Below are 24,995 nucleotides of genomic sequence, written 5' to 3'. Positions count from 1 at the left end.
ATTCCTTCTTAACGCTTTATATAGTCGTTTCGCGTTCTATTTTCGCGCACAGCTGCACTTTCTGCGCTTGCTCGTCTCGTTAAGCTCGAGGTTGATTCGTGAGACAGTCAGCAAAATTCCAGGAAACTGAGACGAAAACTAACTAATCCAAGTGTCGCGTATTTATTATAGGACAAAATGTAATTGCCAATGAGTCAAACGATCAATTAGATCGATTGAGACGTCGTTAAAGTATCGTGTCTCTCCCCGAGAAATCCTTGAACTTCTATAAAGGGTTCGTAAGTAGTTCGTTTGTAACAATTCCGTCGTTTCGAACGAACGGATCTTTTTTTTTTTTTTTTCCGCGTTTGGATGAAAAAACGTGGAGCCAAAAGTGGCGCCAAACGCCATGTTAAGCCTCTTTCGAGGCCTTGAACAAATTAACGGTGATTTCTCGGAGATCAAGATTAACGTCTTTAAACGGATTGGAAGTGGAAGTAGGAAGTCGTTTAAAGGTCTGTTGTTCGGTGATTCGTTGCGCGGATTTAAGATTAGATTTAACGATACTCTTTCAACTCTTTCTCCTTTTCAAATTTTTTGTTGAACGCGTGAATGAATATCGTGAAAAATTAACTCGAAGAGAATTATCGTATTTGCGTTGTTGAAACGATGCATTTGCAAATGCGGTTCCAATTAGTGAAAACGCGTTCTACAATGAATTTTCCATCGTTGTTACACGCAACGTATATTATTATCACGATATTCAACGGTAATAAAATAAATCTTCCGTTCTTTGGAACAATAACATTCTAAGAAGAAAATATATCCTCGTGAAATTCTTTTTTTTTTTTTTTATTAAATGTTAAGCTTCTTCTAAAATTCTAATATTTTTGCTAATATTATTATATGGTATTCGTACATTAACGAGATAAACTTTTCATTCTTTCGAGCGAACAAATTATTGTTAAAAATATCCTAAAAAAAAAAAAAAATCTCCATTAAATTTTAAGCTTCTTAAAATTTTAAAAACGTTGGCGATTCGATTTGCATAGGATGCATCGATTTATCAACGGTGTTATTACACGTGTCGGTGGGGAAAGCTCGACTTTGATATTTCTTACGTATGCGGGTGTGAACTTCGATTAGCCAAGAGTCAAGAATCGCGAATATTACGCGCCGGTTGCAAATCGGTTTGATGTAACGAACGGAATAACGTTTGGAGAAGCGAGTACGCGGCTTGCATAACACGAATTTCAGGCGAAAACCTTGACTTTAAAACTGGCCGGTGCCTGTTGCACTTTCGGATACGCTTTCCTCCGCTTTATCGATTATACGATGTTTCCATTTCACACGATATTCCACGATTTTACGATCGATGGGATCGAAGTGACGTTCGAATGTTGCGTACATGGTTGTACGATCTTTTTGTAAAAAAAAAAAAAAAAAAAAAAAGGAATTTGATGTTAAACGAAAAAGAAAAAGGAAAAAAAAGTGTGTCTTTTTAAATGCGATTCTAAGTAAATGTTACGTCGATATTTAAACAAAAAGGACAAAGATTTGTTGCTCGAATGTGAGGAGAAACAACATCCATTCATCATAGTTTCATATTGTAAGAATATATTGGAAAAAGAAGGCAATAAAGGAGTTTCTAAACAACGTCTCAGGACTTGCAATTTTCTTTGTCTCGAAATTGCGTATCCACCTCCGATTCCCTTTTCTTCCATTTGTATTTTCAATTTCAAAAAATTACATTTCCGTGACATCGCTTTGCTGTTTCGCAAAATTTATGTCGCGAATTTGCGTTAAAGTTCGATCAAACTTGGAAAAGAAAAGGCAAGCCGGTATTTTCTAAATTTAGCATTAAAATTTTCCACCATAGCAATTTCCAATGTATTAAAAGTACATTTTTTTTTTTTTTTGCCTGTTCCTTTTAAACATTTAAACTTGATCTTTTACCAGTCCTTATTAGAATTCCTTTTCCTCTCGTTTTATTCGACGACCGTGAAATTAGATAATTGGTTATTCCGGACAGAGAATTTCTCCGAGCGTGGCATTTTTTTTTTTCTTTTCTTTCTACTTTTTTTTTTTTTGAAAGTTTTCGAATAAAATCTACATCGATTCGTGCAACTTTTCGAAACTGAAGGAATTTATGAATACGATTAAAAAGAAGTATCGAATATATCAAAACGTAACATAATTTTCCAATAAAAATATAAAAGATGGCAAAAAAAATTCTTATCGCTTCACACAAAGACGCTAAGTATCTACTTGAAATGCTAATCGCGATGCTAACACCATTACACGGACAGCTTCGCAACAAATTCACCATTGATTCGGCATATTTTCACTTTCGTACTTTTCCCTCTTCCTATTTCTTGACTCAACTTTCATTTTTTTTCTTTTCTTTTTTTTTTTTAAATTAAATAAATTTTCGTTTCTTAAAAAAAAAAAAAAGAAAATAACTTCACTTCTGTCGTATCGATATATTATTACATAATTAACTTCTCACCAATTTATTCTCCTTATCTCACGAAAATTCTCTCCTCTCTCTCTCTCTGATACGAATAATAAATGTATACATACACAACTTACCATCTACCTTACTTTCTCACTTCAGAGCCACGAATCTGGAAACCATACACGATACAGAATTTTCCCTAATCCCATCGTACCTCTACGTCACACCTTGTATTTGCATCCCCCCATTGTTTATTTTGTCACGGTGGAAACGTACAATCTATACAAACGTACAAACTACCCAACACTTAGCATAATAACGTTACCACCGGCACCGGGTCAGCCAAAACCGGGTAGCCAAATTCACGGGTTGTCCCACATTTCGGTATTCGCATTATCATTCGACCTTAGTCGAGCTCGATTGTCACGATCCCGACAAAGACAGCGAGATAGATAGCGTTCTCTCGAACCAAGCTCGTCCCTCGAAAAGTTTTCGCTACTTTTTTCTTTCTTCCCCATCGGATTCGATCGTCGATTCTTTTCGCTGTGTAGCCGATAGCCAAAGTAAAAACCGATGGAACGATTTTTCTTTCTTTCTTTTTTTTTTCTTTTTTTTTTTTCTTCCTCCTTTTTCCCTCTTTTTTTCTTTTTTTCACGTGTATAACATATATATATATATATACATATGCATACATAGTCGCGTTACAGATTTCCTGCCCGTCCGTCCCGAATCACGTACACGCCGAAAATCCTCTCCCGACCGTTCTAATTTCCCTCTAGTGATTTCGACCCGGCGAAATTATCGGAAATCCTGGCCTGAATACGATTATCCTCGGAAGGCGCGTTGCTTTGCACCGCTGCTCTGCGCTTGCCACGTTTGAGTTAAGGGGTAAGAAGAGGGGGGGGGGGGGAGGGGGTAATTCAAAGAGGGGAAGGGAGTGGAGTAATAGGAAAATGGAAGGTTCGCGGAGATTGTACGTTCGTGAGAGGGTATTGTATCGTGATCGTGCGATTAATGGAGGGAGGGGGAATATCGAGAAATTGGTGTATATACTTTTCATTTGGAATTTTTTCGTCTTGTGATTAAAACAATTTAAAAAAGACGGATATCGTTAATTCGAGTTTTTTTTTTTAATGTCTCTTTCTAACCGATCGATCGCAGTTCGTTATTATACAATAATAATTATCGCGAGATTGTTGTTTGCGATAACGAGATTTACGAAGCATTTCACTTTATAATCAAGTTAATCGCCTTCAATTTTGAATAATCATTTATTCAAGTCGGATACAAGTAGGGAAATAAAGTCGGATAATTAACTCGAAATTAATTATTCTATAACGACTGACAGTTTCAATTTGCGAGTAATTTGGGGCACGCGATGTTTAAATCTACGACGACAAATCGATATCGCGATCATTGCGCGTGAATGCGCTTGTATTTTTCAAATATACGAATGTTTTCCCACTTTTGCTTACTTATTGAAAAGCTAAACTGCATTTTACACTGCATCCATTTTATCGCCGTTATGGTATTTATGTACGTATATATTTCGTGTTTATTCTTCCGTATTCTTTTTCCTCGCAATGTTAAAAAAAAAAGAAATTGTCGTTAAAATGCTAAAAAATACAAAAGAAAATTATCCGCAACTCGATGCGTTTTTTATTTTGCTCGTTAAAAGTCGTTGTCCGAGGTGTGTGTGTCTTCTTTGACGAAAATTAATGGACGAAAGTCCGTTTGGGAAAAATAGGGATTGAAAGGGATTGGACAGGGAAAGAATAACGAAAAACAAAACTTGGGCGAGGAACGAAGACCGATAAAGCATGAAGAATCGATATTGCATTAAGCAACAAATCATCTTTTTCTTCCTGTTAAAATTGACACGATAGAATGGGAAAGTTATCTCGTATAACGGAGAAATTATTAGTTTATCATTTGTTTGACATTCCAAGTTCGCTCGTTAATTAATTAGTTTGGAGGTATAATCTTCAAGCTAATAAAAAAGAAAAATATGTCGGAAATTTGAAACTTTCAAAACGTGATAGAAAATTCATTTATCGCGCATTATTTAATTCGTTATAATAAGATGAAAGTGCTCGAAAGATTGTATACTGAGAAGTGTTGCTAATTGAAATTCTTCGATGTAGTACATCAAGATGTAGTTTAATAGTCAAACTTTAATTCAAATTTAAATTAGATTTTAATGAACAACTTCGATCGATTAAATTTTAATAAAAAGTTCGATTTTAATAAAATTTCGAAGGATATTTACCTCAGCTCCAAAGAAATCAATTTCCAAGGATTCCTTGTTCGTAATATCTTCGAAAAAAATCGAATAAAAAAAAAAATAACGACGAATAGGATTCCTTATGCGATGTATCGTTTCAAAATTTACAAATAGGAATCGTGAAAACTGTTTCACGTTGAGATAATATGGTTCGAAAATATAGTTAACCTTCCCGGCCCTTTAAAATTATAGATTCAAAGCATTTGAACGAGCATTAAATTTTCATCGAGTTAAATAAACTTTTCTCAAACGAGATGGCTGTTTGTTTGAAACTTTACACGGAGTTGATCAAACTTTAGATCAAACGTAGGAGGAAAGATTTCTCGATCGTCAGGGGATCATCATCGAATTCACCAAACATCGTGAATCAAATAAAAAGCATCCACGTGTTCTTAGATGAAAAATGGAGGAAAAAGAAATTTGAAACTCTGACTAGTTCCATTTCCTAATCCATCGATAATAATAACCGATTTGTAAATTTTCCTCGGTTTTTCCCGATCAAAAAATTCTGATAATCAATTCTATCCACAAGTTCTCGAATAATTAGGAAAAAAAAAAAAATTTAAAACCCTTTGACTAGGTCCATCGTTTCCTAATCCATCGATAGTAATAAGCGTTTAACATCGATTTGTAAATTTTCCTCGGTTTTTCCCACTCGTATTCGTGTACACGTTGTACACGCATAAAGAGCAGAAGAGGAGTCGGATGTTGGAACGAATAGGCAGTACTTAGTTTAACCGTGAACCACGCGCGATCAGTTATCGCGACACAAATCACTTTCTCTGAATGCTTAACGTCGTATGGAACTACGGTACGCGGAATCCTCTCGATAATTTCCAACCGAGCGTAATTTACATGAGGTGTAACTGGTTTGACACGCAGCCGGCTGCCGCGCGTAACTTTCCCGACCAGGGTATAAAGAAAGAGAGAAAGAAAGAAAGAAAACCAGTCGTCTGGTCATGACTCGCGTGTTAACATTCTATTTCTTCGATGCTGACACTGTACGGTTTTGATATAATCTCGGGCTATTCGAAAAGGGAAATTGAAGAGGGGAGGGGATTTCCGGATGTTCGGTAGATGAGCAAACTTGTTACGTAAACGAGAAATATTTGTGTAAAAATTCGCGCTCTGGGGTATTATTGTTATTTATCTAGCGTGCGATTAATTGGAAAAATGTTATTTTTAAACGCTTGTTTTAACTGTATCGCTTAAAATAAACGTCCTTCGATATATTGTCTGTCTATCTCCAATATCTATTCACTTTTGCACAATTGATAATTGCGAGAAAAAGAAAACCGTTAAACGAGACGTTTATTTATCATCAGATAAAAACAAGTAACAAGATTTCCTTAAAGAATTCAAAGCGTTATCTCCTTGAGAATTTATTGCAAATATTTATAGCAATTAAACGGGACCAAAATGAGAAAATGGTTAGCTCTTTCTAAGAAATCTATCTCGAGTTAACCTAACCTCGCTCGCTTAATTAGTCTACACTAGTAGAACAGCGTTACAACTTTGCGTTCCAATTATCATTTTACAATGTTTTCGCGTCCACGAAATATATCCATGACGCGAGAAGAATTCACGGATGTCGGAGATTATTTCTGAGAGAGAGAGAGAGAGAGAGAATGATGTTCCGCGACCAGTTATCATTCTACCAAGATCGCGGTCCGTTTACAGCAGTGGCTCTCAACTCGCAATTCGATATCTCTAATTTCTAATTATTAACTCTTATTTCTCTCTCAATACAATTCTTGTCATGATCCCGTTGATCAAATTTTCCGAATTTGAGCAAATTTCGCGAGGAAAAAAAATAACTGATTACTCTTCTCACATACATCGTCAAGTCCACGATAGAGCTTCGTCGATCTTATTAATCTTTGAAATTTTTCTCGCTTTATATGTATATAGGTGGAGGGATGAGAGGAGGACGGGAGGGAAACTGTTCGAACCGTTAAAGAAGGGAAGAATGAAGCGCGAAAAAAAAGTTGGAAAACACTGGTTTCGCAGGAAGGTTAAGGCCCGGGTGTTCTCGAGTGGGCAAACCGGTTCGGTGAAATCTCGCGATTAAATCGATACGTTCCGCGAAACCTCCTAAATATTTTACGATCGACCTGTATAATTTCGTTTCCTGGTCGCGATATCGGCCATGGATCGAGGATGCTGATCAACTTGTTGCGCAACGATATTACGCGTTATCGCGATCAGCATGGGAAAGGATATCGAACGTGGTCGCAATCGATACTTTTTCTTCCTTTCCTTCTTTTTTCCAACTATGACAAACGGATCATAGTTTTCCAAAGCAAAGAACGATCTATCCTTATGAGAAAAAATTCAGAGTCTCCTTTTTTATTATCTACGTCGTTCGAAAAAAAAATCGAGTAGTTAATTCCTTTCAAATGACAAGAATAATTCCACTCGTCATTCCAAATCCATCAAATCTTATTCCTCCAGTAGAAAAGAAGCGTAACGAGGGCGCGAACAGCTGCAAATTATACAAGCTCATAAATAGGCGCTGCTTAAGGGTATATTACCATTTGATGGTGTAGATTCTTGTGTTCGGATCAGAGGTGAGAAGACACCTCTTGTAAGGATGTACGAGCGAAACGATTGATCAATCTATTACATTGATATCGCAATCGCTCCTCTTTCATCGCCTGGAATGGATTCAAATTCCTCGGATCTCGCCAACGATCAAAGGTCCGTTCGTTGCACCGATTGCAAATTATCCGACACGAAGACTTAAAACGTACACATTGTTGGTAACCGTTGCATTTCGTGCAATCTTTGCCCTGAAAATTGTTTCACGCGTTTATTTCTAGTTGGCACTCGGCCTTTTTTGCCTCCAAGATATTTCGCTATTCGCATGACAAGTAGCGTTTGCCATGTCTCGTAACACGCATCCTCGTCGCTAACGAGAGAGACGAGAATAATCAGGGAATAATCAGGGAATTCGCGCGATTCGATTCTATTTAAAATGTTTTCGCCTTTGGGAGGAAGACCTCGTTCGTGTTGCAACGTTACGACGGGAGAGAAAAGGATTCGATGAGGAGAAATCGATTCGTCTATAAATGGTTTTCGCTTGTCATCAATGATGAAGAAAAATCGATAATGAGAGAACGGTTGACACAACAGTTTTGGATCTCTCGAAAAGGTAGCCAAGTAATTTTCGACGAATTATTCTTAATTATTTACTTTTATTCGCAATTATTTGTGCAGAGAAATTTCAAGTTGCATTACGTTACGAAGAGAGTTAAGTTGTAGGTTGACCTGTTGATATGTTTACCTGTAGTGAAGTGGCGATATATATATATATATATATATAAGACTTTGTAGCTTGCACAAATTGATAATGTCCATATTATGGAAGTTGTATTATACAAGACGTTTTGACAAGCGTGTTAACGAATTCTATTGCTATTAATAATAATCATCACTTTTCGATTTATTGAATATATATGTATATATATATATATTGAAATTTCTAAACGTTAATTATTTTTATAAGTTTTAGATATCTTTCTTAAATAATGTTTCTTAAAATATTTATTCGAGCTTGTATCACTTTGAAGTGAAAATTTTGATCGATGCATATTTTTAAAATAATAAAAAGTTTCCACTTTTCTCTTTTCCACTTTTCCACAATTTTGTATCTTTCGGTCGGTATCAATCTTAGTTTGCGAAACTCTATATGTCTATATGAATTCGTATTAGAATCTTTTGTTCGAATTACATAGTTGAGAATCCTAGATATCATCTAAAGTCTTATCATATTTTTTTCCGTTGAAGGGAACGAAGAGAAATATTAACTTTTTTAGAGGAAACATAATGTGTATACGCTCTTCTCTAGAGATTATTACCATCGTTAAATTTAATATTACAAATATATTTTCGTGTTAACCGTTAACCGATAAAAAAAAAAAAATAAATATTCCAGTTTTTCGACGTCATGGCGAAGAGTGACATGCTTAAATTGGGATTTTGTCGCGTAAACAAGTGTTACATCCTTCGAATTTTTATATAAATCAACTGAAAAAGAGTAATAAAAATTTGGCCTTCCTTTCGGGAAAAAAAAAAAACATTCATTCGTTATATATTCGCCGATCTAATCCTCGTATCTTCTTATCGAGATAAAAAAAAAAAAAAAAAAAAAAAAAAAAAAAAAACAAGAATAGGTGAACGGCCGAGAAACGAGATAATAATAATACCGTTATTTCTATATCTTTCGAGATTCGAAGATTGTTTTCGAAAAAGGAACAAGTAATATTTAAGCAAATTGTTTTTTTCAGAAATTAAGACGATACGTTGTTTATCATTCCTCTTGTAACGCTTTATCTCCATGTTTCATCTTGTCAAGACGATGCCGTTACTCCGATCGATCGTAATCAGATATTTTAAATGAACACCAACGTTTGCGAAGTATCGTCGGATTACCGACAATGAATTTCTTGCATGGTCATTCAATCAATTTAATAAGTCGTTCCTGATCGATTTATTTCATTACCGATTGGTTAATGTACGTATATTTACATATTCTTGTTCTATTTGCTTTTTTCCCCGTATAATTACTATTTTTTAAATTTTATATATTTTATATATTTTATACATGATGTTTTATATACATAATAATTTTATAATAATTTTTTCACAAATTTTCGTACTTGTATATGTCTCTGTAAACGAGTTGTATTTTTATATCTTACAATATCTTACAATAAATATTACATTACGTGTATTTTTATATCTTTTTTCTCCTCCTAGATTTCAAAATATTTCATATTTTTCCTTTACGACATTTCTCAAACAAATATTTTTTAATATTAAAATTATATTCGGCTATATTCCTTCCTTTGTTCTACGTACTATCATTTAAAAAAGTAAATTATGTCGATAAGTTAGGTGACGATTCAAAAATTTTGATCAGCGCCATCTCGCGTTTGGATCCGCGAAGCTCCGACTTGTTACTAGCATAGCAGGATATGCAAGGAGGTATGCTAACTCAAAGACAAGGAAAGCAACATTGTGCGAGAAGGACAGAGAGCATCCCCCACCATTTCGGAAACACCACATGGAAAATTCATTAATTACTCATTGTTTACGCAAAACTTCTGCACTTTTGAGATTGCATCTTAAAGCTAGAGCTTCAGACAAGTTTCACGTATCAATTTTAACGTGAAATTCTTTTTAATTAATTAATTATTAACAATTAACGAGACATGCGTTTAATACAGTAACAACGCCATATTGAAAATTCATTAATTACTCGTTTTCTACGCAAAATTTTTGCACTTTTAGGATCGTATCTTGAAGTTAGAACTTGAGACAAGTTTCTTTTATCAATTTTAACAGGAAATTCATTCCCATTAATTAGTTATTAACGATTATTACTAAGAATGTCTTCATCGTATATTCCCACCTCTGTAACCGAATAATAAACAATTAGTTTATTTATTTAGATAACAATGAAATTTTAAGTAAGATATAGATACGTGAAAGTAGGGAAAGAAACAATGTTTCAATACGTATAATTACATTTATAAATAAATCACACATCATGAAAAATTAATGAAAAATCTATTGCATATCAATGACATCGCTTCGATATGACGCATCAATTTCGTTAATAAATAATTAACGAAAAAGAATTTTGCACTAAAATTGATATGAGAAACTTGCTCCAGGTTCTAGCTTCAAGATAAGATCCTAAAAGTGCAGAAATTTTTCATAGAAAACGAGTAATTAATGAATTTTCAATATGGCGTCATCAATATATTAAAAGTATGACGCAATAATTATTAATAAATAATTAATGCAAAAGAATTTCACGTTAAAATTGATACGTGAAACTTGTCTGAAGCTCTAGCTTTAAGATGCAATCTCAAAAGTGCAGAAGTTTTGCGTAAACAATGAGTAATTAATGAATTTTCCATGTGGTGTTTCCGAAATGGTGGGGGATGCTCTCTGTCCTTCTCGCACAATGTTGCTTTCCTTGTCTTTGAGTTAGCATACCTCCTTGCATATCCTGCTATGCTAGTAACAAGTCGGAGCTTCGCGGATCCAAACGCGAGATGGCGCTGATTAAAATTTTTTGATCGTTACCTAAGTTATCGACACAATATATTTTAAATGTTTATGGAATTAAAGAAACATAACCACAATTGTAATATCCAGAAATATTTGTTCGAGAAATATTGAAAAAATCCACATTCTTCTAAATATTGCGAAACAAGAAAGTTAGAAAACTATTGGGAAAAATAGAAAGAGGATATTATTTGGAAAAAGAGGGGAAGAAAAGGTAAAAAATATAAAAATATATAAAAATATATTTAATAATTTTTGTCGATATCACAAAATTTGAAATCTCGAAAAACTAAAAATAAAAAATTAAAAAAATTTCGTATGCCACTTCTTTTTCAATTAAATTTTCCTGTTATGAAATCTTAAATTTGAACAAAATTTTATGCAATGAAAAATTTTATATAAGAGAATATCTGAGAAAGAATGTCTCGCCAATGTTTATTTCTATTTACATATGAAAATATACATTTTTTCAATTTTATTTAAGAGAGTTTAAGAGTATAATTTATAATTTTAAATTAATATTTTAATTAAATAAAAAATTTTGTAGCAATATTTAATAAAACTAAGAATTGAATTATTACATTGTTCGAACATCGATATGGACGAAATATTTTTATACAATACGTGACTTATCGTTATGTTACGAAACAAATATCGAAGAATGTCTGAGGAACACGTGCTGTGTCCATGTCATCAACTATTGGGATTTTTGTTTTTAAAAATTCCATTACAAAGATAGAAAATAATATCATGCACGTAAATATAATATATATGATAATATTGAAGATTACATTAAATAAATCATTGACAATAAATATAAGATAAAAAAACAATATAATGTCAAGCATTACAGGTAAATATTTTCTTTATACTATTTAAGATCATAATGAGAATATTAGATTTATTTTTAAATTTAAATGCACATTAATGCGGTTTTCTCATTTATTAAATTATTACAAACTAAAATCCGTTTATTCAACTTCCTGCATAAACTACATCGTTCCGTCGTTCTATGATATCCTCGGTTTCATTTAAGCAAATTTTAGTTTCAAACTATGAATATCATCATGATTTCAGATCTCATGATATATGTAGAAGACAATTCATTTGCGCATTTCGAGATGGAAATCTGTTAAATCCGGACTTTCGTTCAAATTCCAACTTCCAGAGATATGAACATGGTCAATAGATTATCAGATTAAATGAAAATTATTAATTTATGTTAATTATGTATAAATTCAAGTTAAAAAATGAAAAATGAAAGTAAGTCTGAAAATATGGAATTAACATTTAATATATAATTTAAAGAATTATAATAATCAAACTAACTTTTATATAATTTTTAGTAAGAAATTTTAAATTGGATTAAAAACAATATCAATACCCACAGATCATATCCTGGATTACATAGTCAATTTATAAAGCCAAAATTAGAGATAGAAGGATCTAAAGATTCAAAATGTAAATGTAATTTCGAATGCGAAATTATTAGTAATAGCAAAATGTATAATTCTTATACAATTTATCAAGAATTTGTAAAGAATGAAATTAAAATAAAATTATAACTTTTTATATTGTTTCTTTTCTAAAAGAACAAAGTAAAGAAAAGTTAGAAAATTATGTATTTTAAAAAAATGGTATTCTGATTCAACGCCAAAATATGTAATCTCTTGAGATTCGCCGCACGTCTTGAGATTCTCTGTGACCCGGATGAGATTTTATTTATGAAGACCGTTTTTCGAGCGTTGGGTGTTGCGGGAATTTTATCGTATTGTCACACATACTCCTCCGTGATCTCGGTCGCTTCGCGAATTGACGAGGACTCGAGAAAGCGGATCTTGCGGGCGTAAAACCTGAGGAGGAATCTTGGAATGCATGACTTACAATCAATGGAAAAAATTTTTAATCCTTGATAAATAATATGTGAAAAATATTTATAAAACAAGTAATTCTATTAATTTATAAAATATAGAAATAAGAAAATAATTGAAATATGTTTTATTCTTGAATATTCAATTTAAAGAGATAAATAGAAATATTTAATATTTAAAAAAATAAGTAAAATATGAGTATAAAATAGATAAAAAGTTTTAATCTTTAAAATTTTAAATCTAGAAAACTGAAGAGAAATTTCATAGAACAAATATCATGGAATGCGTGGCTTGCAATCAGTAGCGAAGATTTTTGACTGCTGACGAATATAGTGGGAATTTTTGGTAGTTGCCAACAAATTTTATGAGTCGTTTCTGGACTTGATTTATGCGGCATCTTTGACCATTGTATTCTCAAAAAAGAGAGAAAGAGATCCTGTTCGGAATTAGTCTTGATGACGTAATTAAACGAAGGGCATTGAGATGGAATTTATGATAATATCATCAATGTAAGAGATTTTCGATTTACGAAATTCTTTTCTTACGAAGGAATCGAGGAAATTAGGAAACTTCTAGTAATTGGGAAGTAACGTGAAGTTAATTTACGTAATACGTAATCTTCAATCTAACTGCACAGTGATTGGAAATATCTTCTTGAAGTAGTGAACAATGAGTTCAGTTGTTACCTATTAAAGTAAAGGAAATCTATTGAAATAGATATTGAAAATACTAAAAATATATTGTACATACATTTAGATAGTAATACAAATGAACACAAAATAATTACTGTCTATTTGAAATTAAAAGTTTAAATAGAAAAATGCGTTAATGAAGTTTAAAGTTACCAAATGAATAAGAAAAAATTCAATAAAATAGCTCGTATGTTTTCTGAAACTACAAAAACTAGAAAAATTTCAACAAACTTCGAGAAAGTCGTGGCAATTTTTTAAAATAGAGAAATACTTAAAAAAGATTTTAGTAAAAAATAGAAAGTCTTTCAACGAATTTTAATATATCTTCAATCTGTTAGTGATTTCGCACTTCGAATTTTCAATCAATTATATTATTATTCGTTAAAATATCAAAAAATGATTGATGAAAAAGGAAGTAGACAAAATTTATCGTCACGTGTAAAATATTCATCATAAAACTCCCACAATGACTTTCTCTCTATTATAATCTATCTTAAAATAATTTTAAAATATCACGCATATACGATATCAAATTCATTAATATTATTTTTTTTTTTTTTTATAAATTTTTTCCAGCAAAAATATCCATTTGACGAAAATCCTCATGGATGACACTTGACATGTGATGGAACACGTGCAGTTTGAATAGCTTCGTTGCGGATCGCACAAAATACGGTGGTTGAATATTTCGTACCGGAAAATATACTCTTACTAGCGATATATGCTGTACACGTTTGACCCCCGTGCGTGAATTTTTAACAAACTTAAGCAGATTCCCCGATCCGCCACTGCGTGTCCATTCGCAAGTACACGGTTTATTGACCCCGCGGTTACAGATCGGTGAACCTGATGGCGGGGTTCTTTCGTACGCCGGCCTACACTGCTACGTCCAACCCAAATTCTGCTCGAAATGTCAATGTCGAGGCAACTATAGACAACGTGAAATTGGCGGACGTGGGAGGTCGGTGAAATCGATAGAGAGATAACGCAAAACGTAGCGTAAATTCGTTATTCTATACGAGAACATTGTATTTCACGAGTGTATTGAAAGTTTTTAAAAATGACTTTTTTTTTTATTTTTTTTTTTTTTTACTCAAAGGTAATTGAATTTTTTAAATTTTTATTTTTAAATTATATCGAGATAGTGATATAACGATTATTGTCATTTCAGCATAGGCGAGCAATATCACGAAAAACTGGTTAGAAACATGGAACGATCGTTTCGCGACTTGACCCGATTCGAGCAAACTAATAGGAGTAAGACTTTCGCTTCCATGACAGGCACAATTGCCAAACATCTTCCGGAATTCTTCGCGATGGCTCAGATAATTAACCTTTTCCCCTAGAACCTTTAACGACCTCGATACGTGGCTCAAGTCCCGTTCGTTCTGTTCGAATCGAGATAAGTATTCCCTTTATCCTATATAGTTCAGATCGATTCACATTGATAATTGTTCTTTTTCTTTCTATTCGTTTTCCACTTTAATTTTACGTTCTATTCTCTTCGAGATTAAAAAAATGCCATATTCGATAATCTTGAAATAAAATAAAAGAAAATTAGTTTCCACTATTATTGGATTTGAGTTAATGCTTTTTTTTAATTCTTTTCAGATTTCATTCAAGATTTTTATTTTTTAAAAAATAAAATGAAGCAAAATGAAGCAAGATTGGCAAATGGTAAAAATTGAGAAAACTCTAAACTGCATCAAACTGTAAAATTTTATTTTCTTTTTCTTCTTCTTTCTTCAATTCGCGAAATATTCACAAGACCGGTTGTCTCGGAATGATTGGAACGTTAGGAATGCACCAGTATCAGGATGCGAGGTTGGAAGACATAATTCGTTGGATGATTACGAGTATATTAATGAGTAGCGGATATATCGTGAAACATTGGAGGGCGTTATAAACGTGTTGAAAGTATAATGAAGCTGAGAAAGAACATGGTAGCCGTAAGGGTTTTAGAATTGATCAGAGATTAGCGGCTGATGTGTTTTCGTATTATCGTGAGAGAGCGGAGAGCCTCGAAACAAGTGTTGCAAAACATATATATATTTTCAAGGGAATCTATCGAAGAAAATTAATTCGTGTGGCGTGTGGAATAAATGAAAGATATGGATGTAAGTGAAACATTAGAAGGATGTTGTTCGTACAAGAAGAGATAAAGCAAAATGTTGATGCTTGCACGTAGGTAGTATTTCGATTGAAATAGTGTATGCGATAACTGGTTGACGTGCATAATTTATATTCTTACGCGTGGGACATGGTTAATTTCATTAGTCTGTTCGAATTTGAATTTTTAAAAAATATATACAGTCAAGTTATGCCTACTTTAACGAAGAAACGTGTATTAATACGTAGAATATAAAAAAATATAGAAAATATAAATTAAATACATTGACAAAACAAATATGTGTTTTGTGAATATATTTATACTAACAGAATCATAAGAACTACGAACTCACAAACTATTGTTGCGGATGTGAAACTGTATTGTCGATGGCCTCGAGGTTAAGAAATCAGTCATGGGTCAACAAAAATTAAAGCATCTTGAACTCTTGAAGACAAGGTCGTAAAATTCATCAAAGAACAATCCAAAGATAAAAAAAAATATACATTTTTATAACTTTGATATCATGAAACTCATCAGAGATGATTAAATACTAGATTTCACTTTCCTTGACTGACGATTAGACCCGTATATTTCAATGTCTTTTCGAAGATACTTCAATTTCAATTAGCTTATGGCAATCCTACGATTACAGGATTATGAACATTGATTATTCAGTTAATCTAACAGCTTCGACGATATTGAAACCAAGAAAGTTTAAATCTTCAAGTTCTACATAATTGATAATAAGTATTGAACTCAGAGATTATAAAGTTCAAATCGTTTATAATTAATCTCTTCTTGTTACAAGTATTGTTGTTTCTTTCTAGTTTCTCTTGAGTCGTTCGTAATAAATTTCACGGATTAAGGATCAGAGAGTTCAAAGTTTCATGATCGATCCTTGTTTTAAAACATCCTACAAGTTTTTTATTGAAAATGTCTGAAATTCCAAACATGCTAAACGACACATAGAAATACATATTTCACATCAAAAGTTCAACATCAGATTAACGAATTATTTAGTCTTATTCGGATGCTGCAAGTCGGCAACAGTAGTACAAAGTCTCTTTTTCTGAACTGCCGCCAGTACAATCCGTGCACGGCATAATAGGACAACTCAACAGGAGATCTCTAGTATTCTATTCCAAAATGATAGTTGATTTTTCACCGTGACGACTGTACACTCGGCTGATTATGGTAACGACAAATCACGGTCGTGATGTGCGTTAAACGGTTGCATGCTTTTCTGTAAAATAATCTCGCATGTCCTTCCTTTCAAGAACGTAACCATATAGGGTGAAAGTCAGTGAACTTATTCAGGCTATGATACCGTGAAATTGTTACTTATGACCTCGCTATCGCTGCGCTTCTGCGAAATCTTAATTAGTTCTAACTTCTTATCTTGATCGAACGTCTCTTGAAGTTCTTAATGTGAATTAACTACAAGTAAACTGGAAACTTGGACTTGAGTGGCCTTACAATCTTTTTAAGACGAACAGTCGACCCATGAATCGTATTATGTCTCTGTTATGGAACAAATTGAATAACTGGTACTGATTAACCTGTTGCTGAAGCAAAGATTCTCATCAAGCTCGAATATTAAAGCTGTTGAACAAAGACATAGAAACGTAAGATGAAGAGCTTATTCCAATTTTGATTTAATTTAATTGGAAATTGTAAAGATATAAAACTTGGAAGAAATTTAAATTTCTTTTCGAATATTTAGAAATTGTTTTTACATGCATTGAAATTTTGAAAAGACCGTGTGTTACTTACGAAGTTTGTTTTATTTTCAAAGTAAAAAACGATCGACGAGAGAAATACGTATTAATCAATTTTCTATTATAAAATTATAAATTAACTTTTAATTTAATAATAAAATTAATTTTTTTCATAAGTTTTCTTCACTAAAAAATAATAAAATTAAATCTATATAAGAGAATTTAAAGTAATTGTCAAACGGTAAAATGACTATATTGTGGATAAATCAATGAACAACAGCCACTTTCTAATGCTTCCCTCGTTGGCCAGGTACAACTAATAGCACGAGTAACATCGTCGCAAAACATTGAACTTCGTAAATGGCAGATCATTACATGTATCGAGGAGTGGTGTGGAGCATTTTAATTTGTCAGCCTGTCGATGTGTCTTAATTTATATACAGCCGTTCTACACCTGTTGCCATTGTTGGTGTATCCTCGAGATCGATGAATTATCGATGAATTATCATCAATTCATAGAGATTATGATCACGAGAAAATAACACTCGATCTGAAAAATGACGTGTTTATTGAATAATTAAATTGATAATAATTTCTCTGAACGCATTAATTACTCGTTTGATATATTTTGCCGATTAATAATCGATCTGGATAATTGTCGTTGCGACACCTGAAAATCACAATTATAATAATATAATTAAATGATGTGATAATACCAGATATAAAAAAAAAAAGAAATAACAGTGAAACGCAAATACAATTCCTGGTATGAAGATGGGAACGCACGAACATATCGTAAAACTCATTGTTTGCGCAAGCAATCCGTTAGAGGATTCGTGTTGTATCAGAAAATCGATCGTAAAAGTCGGCACAGTTTTTATCTGAGAACGAATTGTGCTTTCACTTCATCTATTAAATATACGAGCGATACGAGCTTAACGATTCTTGGAAAAAAATTTGCGATATATTGTCGTTCAAAACTTTTTCTTTACCAACTTAGACTTTCGAAAATATCGAAAAACATATTCATACTAAATTAACTTTCCTTTCAATCTCACCGTTGACGAAACTCCTTAACTATTATTCTCTACACCTACACTCTGCTCCACAAAAAGCCAAGATTTCCAAGTCCGATGGATTTCTAATACACGTCACCTCTCCAACGCTTTCACGCGTACACAATTGGTATCGAAAAAGGAAAAGGAAAAAAAAATCTCGAAGGTCGTAAGGTTAATCGAGTCGAGCTTGTTCGATTTCGAAAGAAACAAAAACTGTTTTAACGCTGCGGCGCACCCTACATTACGCCCTCGAATCTGATTATAATTCCAAGCATCGCGTACGCACGACACCGCGTGTCATTAAACCGAAGATTTACGGGTAAAGATCATGAAACGCTTCGGGGGAATCGCGATGTCATCAACCTTTCGTAATCGGCCGTGTTTCGCTATCGAAATCGGCCAGCATCGATGATACGCTCGGCCGATCGCTAAACCGAGATAAAATGTATCCTATTCGTAATCTCTTCTTGATTCCATGACATTCTCACTGGAATAGTTTCGAGAACAAACGCAAAGACACTCGAAGATGCGGGAATAATTGCCTAGAGATTCGAAGAGGTGCAAGTACACTTGGCGGGGGCATCGTGATCTTCCTTTGCGGATATTAATTGTCTATTGTCCGATTGCATGGATGCGCAAAACCGATCTTTATGGCACCGACAAGCTGTGGTTAAAGAATTCCTCGAGATGAGGCTCGAAGGTGAATCGCCAAGCGTCGAAGGAAAATTGGTACCGTATCGATTTTCAATTTCTTCTGTTCAACGTGTGGGATGATGGATTGAGAATGAATCAGTGATATATCGTTTGTTGAATACACGTACGCAATACGATCTCTGTTGCTTTGAAATACGATGACACGGAAGCGATGTGAAATTTGGGACAGATTTGCATATTGATATCCTTTCATAGATATGCTTATTCTGATTTATATATTTAAAGAAATATATATTTTGAATCCATCTCTTTATTCTGAATCCATCAAGAAACAAATATTATAGTTCGTAATTGAATATTTACATATGTATGGGGAATTTATAGGATGGATCATTCGAGAGAAAATATTTCAACGATCAACTTGTTGCTTCGTTATCGCATTTGAATTATGTTAATTATCATCTTTATTATATATGGTACCCGGAGGTGGAAAATTTATGATCCTGTTCTTCTTTGTCTATGGACACGTTACGTCACGTTTTATCCAAAGATCAAGAGCAGAAACCAACCTTGACATTGATGCGCAGAAACCGTTTCCTAGCTTGGAGAAAGTTGAGTTATTTTTTGTTATAAATCTCCCGATTTCTATTCGTGTTTTTGTATCGGATAGTTATTATAAATATATTTCCGACTAGATTATAAAAAATAAAATTGTGATTAATGAAACTGGATACGAGAAATACGTAAATTATACATGATTTATTGTTTTAGAATTCGAGAATTTTAAAAAGCTAAATTCTATTCCACATGAAAAATTGGAAATTCCGAATACCTTAAATTTTTATCTGATTTTCTATGCTTGAAATATGCAGATTTATTTCTAAAATTTAATCATGAATTTATCATAAGAATTTATTTCTCGGACATTTAGGAGATAATATACGAATCTCATTCGCAAATGACGTAGCTTTCTGAACTTTCACAATAATCCGTAATATTATTTGTTGCATTGTTAAGTAAACCTCAAAAGTTTCAACAGTGTTATCGAAATTTAATTACAGTTTCCACGAACTCGAGTAATTATATTGTCAAAGTAAAGAAACAGAGATCTTATTTAATAATGCAAGCATTAAAAAAAAAGTTACTCCAATATTAAAATATTAAAAGTTAAAAATTCAAAGATTCGAAAAATTTCTTCACGTGTATATAAATCTTTACGTAACATCGTTTTGTTATCGAATCACTTTACATACCAATGTACCAAACCATTAAAAGAAATTTACTTATGTTCCATTCGCACATTTAGTATTTCGACTTATCTTTGAAGAAATTACAAGTATACTTATCTACTTCCAAGTTTTTTATTCCTATCGAAAGAATAATTCTTGCTTGAAAAAAGAAGAAAGAGAAAAGGAGAGTAGTCGGTTATTTTCGTTCCATGTCCTATGATAAGCCCTTGGTACCAGTTTCAAAGAAACGATGTCGAGGCAGGGTCGTAAAAAGGATCTTGGCCCCGAAACCAGTTTGGTCCAGGAAAATCCGCAAGCAAATTCTTTTTTGTCGTTTCCAAAGTGTAAAAATGGAAGCACAAAACAGTACACGATGTTGGCCACCGACCTGTGACTCGTGAATTCGAACGAAATCTTGCGATTACTGCCGCGAAACCGGTTAAAGCTCGCTCTTTGCCTTGCGACCGTTCGAATTTTAAAAAAATGTATAATTTGCGAATATTAAAAATGTTTAAAAAGTAGTCTCGCCTCTGAAATTTCTCTTAACTTGCGTAATAACATATCTTAAGTGAAATAAAATTGGAAAAAATAAAAAATAATCATCATCTTTGGCTTTAATAAATTCATTCCTCTATAGATTGATTATTCGAAATATTGAAATTTTCTTATTGCTTCTTTATGTTTTCTTTTTAATAACTTTGTCGAATTATTTTATAATTCAATTTACATGCTGATTGTCTATGGACGGAAAAGTCTATCTTTTCAAATACCTGTTTCTAAAATTTAAAACGAAAAGCTATAAAGTGAATTAATCGGTTTAAGCTTCGTAAATTGAATATTTTTTTCAGGATTAAACTGAAAACTGGCCGATGATTAATCTTGAGTTCCGTGAAATGGCATTAAAGTATTAAAACAAAGAATGGTGTGCATTAATGTCACGAAAGAACACGAAAGAACGGACCGCCCACCGGCTTCGACACAACGTGAACTATTGCAAAATCGTTAGGGACATAGAACACGACGTCATCCTTAATATCATCTTCGTGATGAAGATCGTCTGGATCGATGAAGATTCACGATTGTCTGAAATCGAATTAATCATAAGATTCGTAAGATATAAATAGTTTAACATCTAGTTATTTACTCTATTTAACTTGGTCGTTTCTTCTTGTCGTTTTTGCTATGCAACGTTGACAAGACGAAACTTGGCAAGTATAAGATAGTTCGAGTAATTAAATCATAATCAATTTTTTTTTCTTTTAACTCGATTTATCTTCTTCATCGGTAATGGAACCTTAAAAGCATCGTAATTTTGGTAAGTGCATATTAAGAACTCGTTATTAAATATCTTGAAAGTGATGCCGAGTTTTATATTGGGCTACATTTAAAATTATTTTTTATCATAATAGATTGAATTCGAAATAAAATAATAAATTTTCTCGAAGATTCTTATATGATTGTACAAAAATAAATATTAAAGTATAATCGAAAATTTCTAAGAAATATTTTTCTACTGTTTAATCTTGATATATAATAATGAAATGATATAATTTCACATTGTGCAATCTATTTATATAATCACAATACTCGTAATATCTAGCTGATTGATTCGATCTGCCATCTTGAGAATAGAGTTAAAGTGGCTCTGTTTAAATATGCGAAACACAAAATATTTTATTCGCGATTATAATCAAAGAGACATTGAAATCATGATGGAATAAATGAGCTCATTTGTAGAAACTCGAGACAACCTTTTTGTGATCTGTCCATCACGACAAGAGAATGGTGAAGAACGATTATCCATAAGAGTGCGTTCTACTAACTCTGAGACCACCTTGACATGGTTGTTCACATTTCAACCGAATACTCTTGCTCTTTAACATTGTTATAGAAATAATTATAATCAAAAGGAAATATTAATCCTTACCTTTCAAAAACTTTACGCATTTTTGAACATTTAAATTTAACGTCGTATCATAATATATAGGATAAACATACTATGCACTTATATATACTTTCAAGAGACTGTACTATAAAGCATACGCTATAATATACATAATATATCATGTACGCAATTTTCAACGAGATTCTCAAAAGAATTGTTGTTCTCTTCCTTCGATGGAATCATTTTCGTCGGTTGAACAAGGGAAGATGTGAAATCGTGAATTTCACAAGTTACGTGTCTCCAGAGGATCAATGAAAAAAAGGAAACGAAGATAAGAGTATCAGAAAACTCGTAATGTAATCTTGAATTTAAATATTTTACAACATCTAAATACAAGATAAGATTCCTTGTAATACGAATTATGAAATTCGAATCCCTTATCTCCGTAAGATCCTTCCAGCAGCCATTTTCTTTCACCAACGAAACGAACCTTCTTCGTTCAAAGGATAAAAAAATTTTCAACAGGTGTAAATTAAAATGATTCAAAAATCTTTTTTGAGGAGAAATGATAAATAATTGAATGTAGTATTAAAATGGCAGAAACGGTATAGCAGAACGGTATAAATTTAACGTGGCGCGCACCTCAAATTATAATTCGACCGATTTCGCAATAAGATCCGTTTATTATTTTTTTATTGTTCGTTTATTTTTCAAGGACGTCACGCGAGATATCGGAAATCGCAGGCTCCCTTCTCGATCGATCATCCAACAGAAACGAGCCAAAAAAGATTCGTAATGCGTGTAAAAGTTTCTCAAATTCATCGCGAAATTATTTGGAGGAAAGACCTTTGACCTTAATTTCGTCTGTGAAAAAGAAATTCCCGCGCGCGAAGAATGCGTGAATGAAGCTCTCATTGCATCACGTACGAGATGATTTACCATGGCAAAAATAAACGACGACATGCAATTACATCTGCGTTGCGTTAAACACGGGGGGAAGCAAAGTATCGTGAGTAGTAAAGTGACTGTGATCTGCACAGGAAAACTGATCTTATCGTTGATTAATTGACATCAAGAACGTGTTACCAGTTGCTTCTCTTATCTGTTCTTTGGATTTTTATTTGCTCACGACACCTCGTTCCTTCGTCGTGTGTTTTTATTTCTTAATTAAGTCGAGTAGCTTTATCGAAAATCAGTTTTAATGGAAGAGAGAAATTTTAAGTGTGGGGAAGTAAAGGATGGAATTTACCATGGCAAAAAATCGTTTTTCTTTTTTCTTTTTTTTTTTAAATTCATCCTTGTCTCAAACAAATATAATCTAATGTCATCGCGAAAAAACTACGTAAGATGTCCGTTAAATGTCATCCTTGACATCTTTGGACAAAATAGATAACTTCCAATAGACAGCAGAAAAAACTGCGTTTACTTACATTCCTTGAACGGGTACAATTGCGTAATTTCAAAGTGCATTTACTTCACTTGGACCTTTATGTCGATAGTAAGAATTTATAAGATCAAACGATAAATTACGACTAAATGATCTCAAGCGAATTTTTAATCTATTGAAACATATATAGCGTTATTCGTTTATTTTAGTTAGATGAATAAAAAAATGAATAAGAGAAAATAATTGTTAAAAGATTGTTTTGAGATAAAAATCGCGATAACTTCAATTTTACGCATAAAAAGTATCACAAATTCTTTTTTTTTTTTAATGCTTTTATTAATTTATTCAAATATAGATAACAAATGTACAAAGAAAGTAGAACAACAGTTGACAATTCAGTAAAAGTAATTATAAATCGAAATGAAGCGGATCTATACATACTGTATATGTATATATGTAAATGCTGCAAGAAGAGATGTTAAATATGTCGTATCTCAGGCACATTAGTATATTTTTTTTAATTTGGACATTTCACATCTATTAGATACATTATTCTACGAGGTGACAAATTTGGCTAATGAACAAAAATGTTCGAAGTCCACTGAAAAATTAACTGTTGATTCAATTGCTTTGTAACTTCCTAGATATCGCTTCACTGATTCCTTTACTTGAAGCGAATTTTTATCATTCGAGTATCGAAATAAATAAAAAATATTTATACATCGTTTGTTTTTCGTAAATAATACTACTGTTACAATGTAAAATTCACTATTCTTGTACTGGCTGGATCTACCAAGTCTTTATTAAATGTATAATTTTTTTTTTAAATAGAGAACATTACGCGCAGTCATAACGATGAGCAAATATACACATAATATAAATTTCAAAAAAATTTTGGTCTGACATATTAAATAAATTAACATTCAATACTTTAACTAAAAAATATACTAAATTGTCTAAATTCTTTCTATAAATTACATTTTAGAGGAACATTAAAAATCTATTTTTATTATTCAAATATTTTTTTCAATTAAATTAATCTTAAAAATATAATATTTTAAAAACAAATGTATATGTAATATTATTCAAGAATATTAATTGCATAAAAATTTTCATTTAATTATTAAAGCTGAAAATTCTTGTTTCTTATAATATCAAGTACTTTAATTCGAATACGTGAATGCTGGAACTTGCATATAATGTTACACGTATATTACGATATAAATAATATACGTATAAATATGTTATTATAAAATTCAAAATTCATAATTGATCAACTTTCTATCATAAATATATATATATGCGATATTAACGGTTATGGAATAATGAGAAGCCCAAATTCGTTATTTGCAATCTACATAAAAATCCATTTTTGATATATTATAGAAACATATGCTATATTTTATTTGCTCTTCATATATAGAAAAATTCTAATAAATTCAATTATATTATTATAAATGATCAAATTGCACTTAAAATTAAATAGTGCTGCAGGAAAATTAAACCCAAAAAACTATAATTTTTGCAATAGATACTATAATATATATATTACGAATTTCTCGAATGAAAAAAAATGCTTGAACGATACA

General features: G+C 32.3%; 1 long non-coding RNA gene across 1 annotated transcript; it reads left to right on the top strand.

The window, feature by feature from the left end:
* Nucleotides 1-18,843: 18,843 nt before the first annotated feature.
* LOC147657714 (uncharacterized) lies at nt 18,844-19,631 on the top strand. The gene is made up of 2 exons (XR_015291856.1): nt 18,844-18,980; nt 19,290-19,631. It is a non-coding gene; the product is annotated as an uncharacterized LOC147657714 (long non-coding RNA).
* The last annotated feature ends 5,364 nt before the right edge of the window (nt 19,632-24,995 follow it).

This window comes from Apis florea, unplaced genomic scaffold (genome assembly GCF_048593485.1).
Source record: "Apis florea isolate Af1SG1 unplaced genomic scaffold, ASM4859348v1 contig_2897_pilon, whole genome shotgun sequence".
NCBI classification, from domain to species: domain Eukaryota; kingdom Metazoa; phylum Arthropoda; class Insecta; order Hymenoptera; family Apidae; genus Apis; species Apis florea.
Note: the sequence above shows the minus strand (reverse complement) of the source record. Positions and strands in the feature narration are given on the sequence as shown.